Source organism: Hippoglossus hippoglossus, chromosome 3 (genome assembly GCF_009819705.1).
Source record: "Hippoglossus hippoglossus isolate fHipHip1 chromosome 3, fHipHip1.pri, whole genome shotgun sequence".
Lineage (NCBI taxonomy): Eukaryota > Metazoa > Chordata > Actinopteri > Pleuronectiformes > Pleuronectidae > Hippoglossus > Hippoglossus hippoglossus.
Window position 1 is genome coordinate 20,693,712 of NC_047153.1, and position 580 is coordinate 20,694,291.

Below are 580 nucleotides of genomic sequence, written 5' to 3' on the forward strand. Positions count from 1 at the left end.
CTCGACTTTTATAAATGAGGTTACTTCAGTTCGGCCCATGCATACATATAAATATATATGGTCATTTAAGGCCGCATTATATAAGGGCGCATGCACGTGGAAACCGAACCAGCCTTTTGGAAATGAACGGCATTGCTCTTGATTTTGTCCCTTTGCAGCAGCTAACTAAAATACTGGTCCACCTTTTAAACTCCAGATGCGGATTTATTGTATGATTTAAGCACAAGTAAACGACATTACGGAGAAATACAGATATGTTTATATACAAATATCTGGAAACACATATGAAATGATTCCTCCCTGCGCTCTTTTCTAAAATAAATAAAGAAGAAGTGAATTGTAGTGTTGGCGGTTGCATGGCCTTTACAGCATATTTGAAGTATAGGCCTTGAAAACGCACCACACCGCGCCAATCGATACTGAATACAATTATAATTCTTAGAGGAACTCAGGCCTTTGATTCGTTAGAATAAACAACATGAAAATATACGGATTTTATACGAGTCTGTGTGTGGCATTTTAAACGTATAAGCACTTATATATCTCATAATCTTTATTTTTTTAAATAAATATATGATTT